Raw genomic sequence first — 11,032 nt, 5'->3', positions numbered from 1 at the left:
TGGATCTCAATACAAAGTTCTCCTCGATCTTATTGGAGATATATTCGATGTAACTCTTTTTGCGGTTTGTTTGTCGAGATCTGATGAATTGTGGGTTTATGATCAAGATTATCTATGAACTGTATGATTGGTTATCTTTGCAAGTCTCTTCGAATTATCAGTTTGGTTTGGCCTACTAGATTGATCTTTTTGCAATGAGAGAAGTGCTTAGCTTTGGGTTCAATCTTGCGGTGTCCTTTCCCAGTGACAGCAGGGGCAGCAAGGCACGTATTGTATTGTTGCCATCGAGGATAAAAAAGATGGGGTTTATATCATATTGCTTGAGTTTATCCCTCTACATCATGTCATCTTGCCTAATGCATTACTCTGTTCTTATGAACTTAATACTCTAGATGCATGCTGGATAGCGGTTGACGTGTGGAGTAATAGTAGTAGATGCAGAATCATTTCGGTCTACTTGTCACGGACGTGATGCCTATATACATGATCATGCCTAGATATTCTCATAATTATGCACTTTTCTATCAATTGCTCGACAGTAAATTGTTCACCCACCGTAATACTTATGCTATCTTGAGAGAAGCCACTAGTGAAACCTATGGCCCCGGGTCTATCTTTTATCATATAAGTTTCCAATCTATTTTACTACGCAATCTTTACTTTCAATCTATCATAAAAATACCAAAAATATTTATCTTATTATTATTATCTCTATCAGATCTCACTCTCGTAAGTGATCGTGAAGGGATTGACAACCCCTTTATCGTGTTGGTTGCGATGTTCCTATTTGTTTGTGTAGGTACGAGGGACATGCGTGTAGTCTCCTACTCGATTGATACCTTGGTTCTCAAAAACTGAGGGAAATACTTACGCTACTTTACTACATCACCCTTTCCTCTTCAAGGGAAAACCAACGCAGTGCTCAAGAGGTAGCAGAGATGCAGATGCTTTTTGCCCGGACCCAGGGGAACGAGATGATGATGGATGTTTTCCATATGGGGAGAAGCTTAGATGGTCTGGATCCCGCAAGAGTTGGGTGAATGCACCCCCAGTGAGCGGTAACGGGGGAATGCTGTGCGCCAGGAGAGATGAGGAGTGGAATGATGAAGAAGAGGAAGTGGAGAAGGGTGAGGAAGTGACATCACCACTGAAAAACAATGCAGGCATGGTCAGGAATGCAGCGTATCAATTTAATTCCCGTGGCGGGGCTGCTGGTTGCGCTGGTCCTGGAAGGGGTTTTGATAGATCGAGAGGCAGAGGCCAGAATAAGGTTTACCGTCGAGTGGAACTGGGGCCCGAGTGCCACACTAATAGGTCAAGCCAGCTAATGATCTTGGACCAGGAGACTTTGAACAAGAAAAAAACTAATGGATGGCAATGTACTGAGCACATCCAAGCAGGATAGCAGGGATTCAAAGAAAAAGAAAGCTATGGAAGGGGGAACCCTTAGTGAGCAGGCGGAGGCTGTTGAGCAGCCCCGCTAAGGACAATGAATTGCATAACGTGGAATTGTTGCGGGCTTGGAACCCAGAGACAGTTCGTGAACTTCACCACTTGGTGAGGGTGTAAGCGCCCACCTTAGTCTTCTTGTTAGAGACGAAGATTGAGGGGAATAAAGTAGCGGACATGCAAGCAAGACTAGGTTTTGAAGGATGTATACCTGTCAGCAGTAACGGGCTGAGGGAGGACTTTCCCTTTTCTGGTCTAGAGAGGTGGATGTTAAGCTCAACAATCTATCTAACCAGCATATAGATGTTATGGTAAGGAATGTGGGCAGCGACCAGAAAGAGTGGCGTTTTATAGGCTTTTATGCCAGAGCAAAGAGGAGTGAAAGGAGTGAGAGCTGGGCACTTTTGAAGTGGTTGTGGTGCCAAAGTGATGTCCCATGGCTATGTGGTGGAGACTTCAATGAGATTACGAACAACACAGAATATTTCGGGACTAACGAAAGGGCGGAATGGCAAATGCAAGGTTTTCGTGAGGCCATCGATATGTGCAATCTTCATGACCTGGGTTTTACCGGGATCCTGTATACTTGGGATAATTGTCAAGAGGGTGCCGCAAACGTAAAGGTATGCTTGGACAGATACTTAGACGACCCGGCCTTCATCCAGGAGCATGGAGCTACGGGGGTTATTCACGTGCCATCTCCACAGTCGGATCACTGCATGCTAGTAATAAAGATTAAGAGACTGGTGGAGTGGGAGGATAAAGGGCCACACCGCTTTGTCTATGAGGAAGCATGGCGACAGGAGGACTCGTACGAACCCACGGTGGTGGTTGCATGGGAAAAGAAAAAGGGAGCTCTTACACTTGAGGACTGATACGTCTTCGTCATATCTATAATTTTTGATTGTTCCATGCCAATATTATACAGCTTTCATATACTTTTGGCAACTTTTTATACTATTTTTGGGACTAACATATTGATCCAGTTCCCAGTGCCAGTTCCTATTTGTTGCATATTTTTTGTTTCGCAGAAAATCCATATCAAACGGAGTCCAAATGGGATAAAAACCGACGGAGATTTTTTGGAATATATGTGATTTTTGGGAAGAAGAATCAACGCGATACAATGCCCGAGGGGGCCATGAGGCAGGGGGGCATGCCCTAGGGGGTCAGGCGCGCCCCGGGCCCTCGTGGCCACCCTGTAATGCGGTTGGTGCCCTTCTTTCGCCGCAAGAAAGCTAATATCCGGATAAAAATCGTGTCCAAAATTAAGCCCAATCGGAGTTATGGATCACCGGGAATTTAAGAAACAGTGAAAGGGCAGAATCTGGAATGCAGAAACATAGAGAGACAGAGAGACAGATCCAATCTCGGAGGGGCTCTCGCCCCTCCCATGCCATGGAGACCATGTACCAGAGGGGAAACCCTTCTACCATCTAGGGGGAAGGTCAAGGAAGAAGAAGAAGAAGAAGGGGGGCTCTCTCCCCCTCTCTCCCGGTGGTGCCGGAACGGCGCCGGGGCCATCATCGTCACCGCAATCTACACCAACAACTTCACCGCCGTCATCACCAACTCTTCCCCCTCTATGCAGCGGTGTAACCCCTCTTTTACCCGCTGTAATCTCTACTTAAACATGGTGGCCAACGTTATATATTATTTCCCAATGATGTATGGCTATCCTATGATGTTTGAGTAGATCCGTTTTGTCGTATGGGTTAATTGATGATCGTGATTGGTTTGAGTTGCATGTTTTATTATTGGTGCTGTCCTATGGTGCCCTCCATGTCGCGCAAGCGTGAGGGATCCCCGTTGTAGGGTTTGCAATATGTTCATGATTTGCTTATGTTGGGTGGCGCGAGTGACATAAGCACAGACCCGGGTAAGTAGGTTGTTTGCGTATGGGAGTAAAGAGCACTTGATGCCTTATAATGCTATGGTTGGGTTTTACCTTAATGATCTTTAGTAGTTGCGGATGCTTGCTAGAGTTCCAATCATAAGTGCATATGATCCAAGAAGAGAAAGTATGTTAGCTTATGCCTCTCCCTTAAATAAAATTGCAATAATGATTACCGGTCTAGTTATCGATTGCCTAGGGATAAATAACTTTCTTGTGTGACAACAAGCTCTCTACTAAAACTAACTTAGTTGTGTCTTCATCTAAAACAGCCCCTGCTTTTTATTTACGCGCTCTTTATTATCTTGCAAACCTATCCAACTTCACCTACAAAGTACTTCTAGTTTCATACTTGTTCTAGGTAAAGCGAACGTTAAGCGTGCGTAGAGTTGTATCGGTGGTTGATAGAAATTGAGGGTATATTTGTTCTACCTTTAGCTCCTCGTTGTGTTTGACACTCTTACTTATTGAAAGAGGCTACAATTGATCCCCTATACTTGTGGGTTATCAAGACCTTTTTCTGGCGCCGTTGCAGGGGAGTTATAGCGTGGGGTGAATATTCTCGTGTGTGCTTGTTTGCTTTATCACTAAGTAATTTTTATTTGCTGTTCTAAGTTGTTATCTATCTTTAGTTATGGATATGGAACATGAAATACCAAAAAATTAGGTTTTCTTGCTACTCATGGAGATGGGGAACCTCCTAAAACCCTCGATGCTCATTATGTGAAAGATATTATGTACTACATTGATAATCTTGAGAAAAACCCATTCAACTTTATAATTGGAGTAACTTTGGATCAACGTGAATACTTTAGGGATTATCGCTTGACTCAAAAAGGGAAACTATTATGGGATCAAATTTATATGTTGCATTGGTATGCTCGACAACTGTGCTTGAGATATGATTATACTTGTTGCTCTAGGATGAAGGCTCCACACCTTCCCTTTTCATGTGAATTTAATGATGATGAAACCTTGGCTTCTTATGCTAATGGTATATATGATTATTATGATGTGGAACGAATAGAAGAATTTGTTGCTTTTATGGGTGCTTATGAAATTGAATCTTTGTTTAAAGAGTGTGAAAATCTTGATGATGCCGTTTACAGACCTGAAATTTTGCTATACTTAAATATTTCTATGAAAATTATGAATTCAATTCCGATATTGATGAAATTATTGAGAAAGTCTCCGTTGTCGAAGAAGAGACTAATATTTTGCAGGAGTCTATGGAAAAAGAAATTGATGAAATTGTGAGCTCATTGGATGAAAAAGATGATGAGGAGAGCGAAGAACAAAAGGAGTAAGAGCGGATTAGCTACCCGTGCCCACCTTCTAATGAGAGTAACTCTTCAACTCATACATTGTTTAATTTCCCTTCGTGCTTACCGAAGGATGATTGCTATGATGATTGTTATGATCCCGTTGATTCTTTTGAAATATACCTTTTTGATGATGCTTGCTATGCTTGTGGCCAAGATGCCAACATGAATTATGCTTATGGAGACGAACTTGCTATAGTTCCTTATGTTAAACATGAAATTGTTGCTCTTGCACCCACACATGATAGTCCTATTATCTATTTGAATTCTCCCGACTACACTATATCGGAGAAGTTTGCCCTTATTAAGGATTATATTGATGGGTTGTGTTTTACTACTACACATGATGATTTTGATAGATATAATATGCATGTGCTTGCTGCTCCTACTTGCAATTATTATGAGAGAGGAACGACATCTCCGCCTCTCCATGTTTCCAATATGATAAAATTGCAAGAAACTGTTTATAATATGCATTAGCCTTTACTATGTGTGCATGAATTGTTCTTATATGACATGCCGATGCATAGGAATAGAGTTAGACTTCGTCATTACATGATATATGTTACCTTGTGCTCACTACTAAATCATAAAATCATTGTTAATTAAAATTGGCTTTAATATACCTTGGGATCCGGGTGGATCCATTACTTGAGCACATTATGCCTAGCTTAATGGATTTAAAGAAAGCGCTGCCAGGGAGACAACCCAGAAGTTTTAGAGAGTCATTTACTTCTGTTGAGTGCTTTTATAAAGTTTAAAATAAAAAAATAAAGAGGGGAACCCAAAACTTTTCAAAAAAAATAAAGAGAGCTCCTTGAACTTTGTTCATGCTCATGAAAACTTTGTGAATCTTGATTACAAAATTTTTTCAACAAAAATAAGTATCCCCTTGTACAATTCCATTTTATTATAAAAATAATGTGCCAAGATTTGCCTTTAGGATGTTTACATTGCTTGTTGGTTTGTGCGGTGCAGAATAGAAACTTTGTTTGTAGTGCGCGATTTTACATTTTTTACTGGAATGTCAAACGGTTCTGAAACTTTTTGCACTGTCTTTCTATACAAATTGTTTATTTGTTCCTAATTTTTTCATAATTTTTGGAGTACCAGAAGTATGGTGAATGTTCAGATTACTACAGATTGTCCTGTTTAAGACAAATTCTATTTTTGATGCATAGTTTGCTTGTTTTGATGAAACTATCGATTTCTATCAGTGGATTAAGCCATGGAAAAGTTAGATTACAATAGCTACAATGAAAAAAAATATTAATTGGTTTGCAACAGTACTTAGAGTAGTGATTTGCTTTATTATACTAACGGATCTTACCGAACTTTTTGGTAAGTTTTGTGCGATTGAAGTTTTCAAGTTTTGGGAGAGATCACGATGGATGAAGGAATAAGGAGTGGCAAGAGCCTAAGATTGGGGATGCCAGAGGCACCCCAAGGGAATATTTAAGGACTCCCAAGCAACCAAACTTGGGGATGCCCGGGAAGGCATCCCCTCTTTCTTCTAACAATCATCGGTAATTTTACTTGGAGCTATATTTTTATTCGTCACATGATATGCGTAAATCTTGGAGCATCTTTTGCATTTAGTTTTCACTTTTCTTGATGCACCATGCTGGTATGAGATAGTCCTTGGTTGATTTATAGAATTCTCATTGCACTTCACTTATATCTTTTGAGTATGGCTTTATAGAATGCTTCATGTGCTTCACTTATACCTTTTGAAGTTTGGATTGCCTGTTTCTCTTCACATAGAAAACCACCATTTGTAGAATGCTCTTTTTCTTCACTTATATTTGTTAGAGCGTGGGCATATCTTTTGTATAAATAATTAAACTCTCTTGCTTCACTTATATCTATTTAGACAGATGACAGGAATTGGTCATTCACATGGTTAGTCATAAAATCCTACATAAAACTTGTAGATCATCGAATATGATATGTTTGATTCCTTGCAATAGTTTTGCGATATAAAGATGGTGATATTAGAGTCATGCTAGTGGGTAGTTGTGGATTGTAGAAATACTTGTGTTGAAGTTTGTGATTCCCGTAGCATGCACGTATGGTGAACCGTTATGTAACGAAGTTGGAGCATGAGGTATTTATTGATTGTCTTCCTTATGAGTGGCGGTCAGGGACGAGCGATGGTATTTTCCTACCAATCTATCCTCCTAGGAGCATGTGCGTAGTACTTTGTTTCGATGACTAATAGATTTTTGCAGTAAGTATGTGAGTTCTTTATGACCAATGTCGAGTCCATGGATTATACGCACTCTCACCCTTCCACCATTGCTAGCCTATTCGGTACCTTGCATTGCCCTTTCTCACCTCGATAGTTGGTGCAAACTTCGCCGGTGCATCCAAACCCCGTGATATGATACGCTCTGTCACACATAAGCCTCCTTATATCTTCCTCAAAACAGCCACCATACCTACCTATTATGGCATTTCCATAGCCATTCCGAGATATATTGCCATGCAACTTCCATCATCATCATATACATGACTTGAGCATTTATTGTCATATTGCTTTGCATGATTGTAAGATAGCTAGCATGATGTTTTCATGGCTTGTCCATTTTTTATGTCATTGCTACGCTAGATCATTGCACATCCCGGTACACTGTCGGAGGCATTCATATAGAGTCATATCTTTGTTCTAGTATCGAGTTGCAATATTGAGTAGTAAGTAAGTAAATAAAAGTGTGATGATCATCATTATTAGAACATTGTCCCATGATCACAATAAAAGTGGCCAAAGAAGCCCCCCCCCAAAAAAAGATATAGGCCAAAGAAGCCTACAAAAAAAAAGAAAGAAGAGAAAAAAAGAAAAAAAGAAAAAAGAGATGGGACAATGTTACTATCCTTTTACCACACTTGTGCTTCAGAGTAGCACCATGTTCTTCATATAGAGAGTCCCTTGAGTTATCACTTTCATATACTAGTGGGAATTTTCATTATAGAACTTGGCTTGTATATTCCAACGATGGGCTTCCTCAAATGCCCTAGGTCTTCATGAGCAAGCAAGTTGGATGCACACCAACTTAGTTTCAGTTTGAGCTTTTATACAATTATAGCTCTTAGTGCATCAGTTGCATGGCAATCCCTACTCCTCGCATTGACATCAATTGAAGGGCATCTCCATAGCCCGTTATTTAGCTGCGTCGATGTGAGACTTTCTCCTTTTTTGTCTTCTCCACACAACCTCCACCATCATATTCTATTCCAACTATAGTGCTATGTCCATGGCTCACGCTCATGTATTGCGTGAAAGTTGAAAAGGTTTGAGAACGTCAAAAGTATGAAACAATTGCTTGGTTTGTCATTGGGGTTGTGCATGATTTGAATATTTTGTGTGGTGAAGATGGAGCATAGCCAGACTATATGATTTTGTAGGGATAACTTTCTTTGGCCATGTTATTTTGAAAAGACATGATTGCATTATTAGTATGCTTGAAGTATAATTGTCTTAATGTCAAATGATAGACTATTGCTTTGAATCACTCGTGTCTTAATATTCATGCCATGATTAGATTACATGATCAAGATTATGCTAGGTAGCATTCCACATCAAAAAATATCTTTTTTTATCATTTACCTACTCGAGGACGAGCAGGAATTAAGCTTGGGGATGCTGAAACATCTCCGTCGTATCTATAATTTTTGATTGTTCCATGCCAATATTATATAACTTTCATATACTTTTGGCAACTTTTTATACTATTTTGGGACTAACATGTTGATCCAGTGCCCAGTGCCAGTTCCTGTTTGTTGCATGTTTTTTGTTTCGCAGAAAATCCATATTAAACGGAGTCCAATCGGGATAAAAACTGACGGAGATTTTTTTGGAATATATGTGATTTTTGGGAAGAAGAATCAACACGAGACGATGCTCGAGGGGGGCACGAGGCAGGGGGCGTGCCCTGGGCCCTCGTGGACACCCCGTAAGGCGGTTCGTACCCTTCTTTTGCCGCAATAAAGCTAATATCCGGATAAAAATCGTGTCTAAAATTTAGCCCAATCGGAGTTACGGATCTCCCGGAATTTAAGAAACGGTGAAAGGGCAAAATCTGAAACGCAGAAACAGAGAGAGACAGATCCAATCTCGGAGGGGCTCTCGCCCCTCCCACGCCATGGAGACCATGGACCAGAGGGGAAACCCTTATCCCATATAGGGGGAAGGTCAAGGAAGAAGAAGAAGAAGAAGGGGGCCTCTCTCCCCCTCTCTCCCGGTGGCGCCGGAACACCACCGGGGCCATCATTGTCACCGCAATCTACACCAACAACTTCATCACCGTCATCACCAACTCTTCCCCCTCTATACAGCGGTGTAACCCCTATTTTACCCGATGTAATTTCTACTTAAACATGGTGCCCAACGTTATATATTATTTCCCAATGATGTATGGCCATCCTATGATGTTTGAGTAGATCCGTTTTGTCCTATGGGTTAATTGATGATCGTGATTGGTTTGAGTTGCATGTTTTATTATTGGTGCTGTCCTATGGTGCTCTCTGTGTCGCGCAAGCGTGAGGGATCCCCACTGTAGGGTTTGCAATATGTTCATGATTTGCTTATGGTGGGTGGCGTGAGTGACAGAAGCACATACCCGAGTAAGTAGGTTGTTTGCGTATGTGAGTGAAGATGACTTGATGCATTATAATGCTATGGCTGGGTTTTACCTTAATGATCTTTAGTAGTTCCGGATGCTTGCTAGAGTTCCAATCATAAGTGCATATGATCCAAGAAGAGAAAGTATGTTAGCTTATGCCTCTCCCTCAAATAAAATTGCAATAATGATTACCGGTCTAGTTATCAATTGCCTAGGGATAAATAACTTTCTTGTGTGACAACAAGCTCTCTACTAAAACTAACTTAGTTGTGTCTTCATCTAAAACAGCCCCTACTTTTTATTTACTCGCTCTTTATTATCTTGCAAACCTATCCAACTTCACCTACAAAGTACTTCTAGTTTCATACTTGTTCTAGGTAAAGCGAACGTTAAGCATGCGTAGAGTTGTATTGGTGGTCGATAGAACTTGAGGGAATATTTGTTCTACCTTTAGCTCCTCGTTGGGTTCGACACTCTTACTTACCGAAAGAGGCTAAATTGATCCCCTATACTTGTGGGTTATCAAGGACCTCAACTCCTCGCTATATGACATGCAGGGTCACCTCACTGATTGGAAGCAAAAAAAGTTTGGGGATATAAATCAAAGACTGAAGAAGGTGATGAAGGAATTTGAGAGAAAAAGGCAAATTCTCTGTACCGCGGATCATCCAGAAGGGAGAAGGAACTGGCAAGGCAGCTGAATGACCCCTTGCTGAAGGTGGAAATAATGGCGAGAGCGAGGTCCAGGGTATACTGGCTCAAGGCCGGCGATCGAAATACTGGGTTTTTCCACACTCAAGCATCAAGGAGGAAGCATCAGAATAAAATTCTTGTTCTTGAGAAGTCGGATGGAACGGTAATTGACAGTAGGGATGAGGTGAGAGCTGAGGTGCAAATTTTTTACATACAACTCAAGATGAAGTGTTGATGGACGAAGTGTTGCACCACGTGCCAAACATGGTGACTACCAAGATGAATGACCGACTGAATAGGCCCTTCTGCGCAGATGAGGTGGAGAAAGCGTTGTTCGCCATGGCGCCAGCGAAGGCGCCGGGAGTAGACGGCTTTCATGCCGGGTTCTATCAGCATCACTAGTCACTTATTAAGGAGGATGATACCCGAGCTGTTTTAAAATTTTTAAACGGCGGGTACATGCCGGAAGCTATAAACAAAACTCTAATAGTGCTTATTCCAAAGGTTAAACATCTGAGGAATATTTTCGTAGTATAGACCAATTTCCCTCTATAATGTTATTTATAAAATTTGTTCCAAAGTTTTGGCTAACAGGTTGAGGGAGGTTCTAGATGACATTATCGCGGAGGAGCAAAGCGCTTTTGTTCCAGGACGATTGATCACAAATAACGCCATCCCGGCTTATGAGTGTATCCATGCAATGAAGAGGAAGAGAACTAAGCAAGGGTGGTGTGCGGTAAAGTTGGACATGATGAAGGCGTATGATTGCGTAGAGTGGGCCTATCTCCAAGGAATCATGTTGCAGCTGGGTTTTTCTGAGGAATGGGTATCTCTGGTCATGAGATGTGTCAACTCCGTTACATTTCAGGTGAAGATGAACGGAGAACTTTTGCCATCTTTTTGTCCCTCCAAAGGCATACGGCAAGGTGACCCCATCTCCCCGTACTTGTTCTACTTTGCGGGGAAGGGCTCCCTTGCTTGCTAAAGAATTATGATGCTGGCTGGGTTGATAGAGGCATATGGCCTGGGTTGAGGGCCCCTTGGATCTCGCA

The sequence above is a fragment of the Triticum aestivum genome, chromosome 4A, assembly GCF_018294505.1.
Source record: "Triticum aestivum cultivar Chinese Spring chromosome 4A, IWGSC CS RefSeq v2.1, whole genome shotgun sequence".
Taxonomy (NCBI): Eukaryota; Viridiplantae; Streptophyta; class Magnoliopsida; order Poales; family Poaceae; genus Triticum; species Triticum aestivum.
The sequence above is the reverse complement of the archived record's forward strand: the minus strand, read 5'-3'. Positions refer to the sequence as shown.